The following is a 751-nucleotide window of genomic DNA, read 5'->3' as shown; positions in this document are numbered from 1 at the left end:
CCAGTCATTCTCTGCACCCCCACAGCTGCCAAACTTTCTTTACCAAACAACCAAGTAACTCCATGGATCCACATTTCCAGGTTAAAACCCTGCCCTTAAGGCTCACCGGCAAATCTCACGGAACCTACAAGTGGGCCTGAAGTCCTGACCAAGCCCTCTCAAGAAAGCTATTCCTGCACCCCTCATCCTACCAACCCCCTCAAACACCGTCTATCCCGACCTCCAGTCCTCCCACCCATTCGTGGGAATGAATTCCCTTCCTAGCGTCTTCCTACTTTCCTTATTGCCCCTAAAGGGCACTCCCAACCCCTCCTACGTTTGGAAATTCAAAGTGCGAGAAACTTATACAGACAGTTAAAGACATCAACACTAAACTTGAAGGAGCCTTAACCTCCACCGCTGAGTCCCTCTCCTCCCTACAAAGGCAAGTTACCTCCCTCCCTAAGGTAACTCTCCAAAACCACAGAGCACTAGACCTTCTCACCACCGAAAAGGGAGGCACATGCATCTTCCTCAGAGAGGAATGTTGTTATTAAACTAACATCATCAAACTCACCGGTCTGGCCTCTAGCCTCTGGGCCATATCCAACTCTAACCCCTTTTCTGCCTTTCTCCAAAATCCTCTCCTAACCTCGGTATGGCCTATTTTAATAGCCTGCCTCTTTTTACCCTGCATTCCAAGCCTTTTAACCAGCTTTTACTTAGAAATTCCCAACTGTTGGCCACAGACGGCCCCGCTCACTCCTCTGCA

This window comes from Galeopterus variegatus, unplaced genomic scaffold (assembly GCF_000696425.1).
Source record: "Galeopterus variegatus unplaced genomic scaffold, G_variegatus-3.0.2 Scaffold10131, whole genome shotgun sequence".
NCBI classification, from domain to species: Eukaryota; Metazoa; Chordata; class Mammalia; order Dermoptera; family Cynocephalidae; genus Galeopterus; species Galeopterus variegatus.
The sequence above is the reverse complement of the archived record's forward strand: the minus strand, read 5'-3'. Positions refer to the sequence as shown.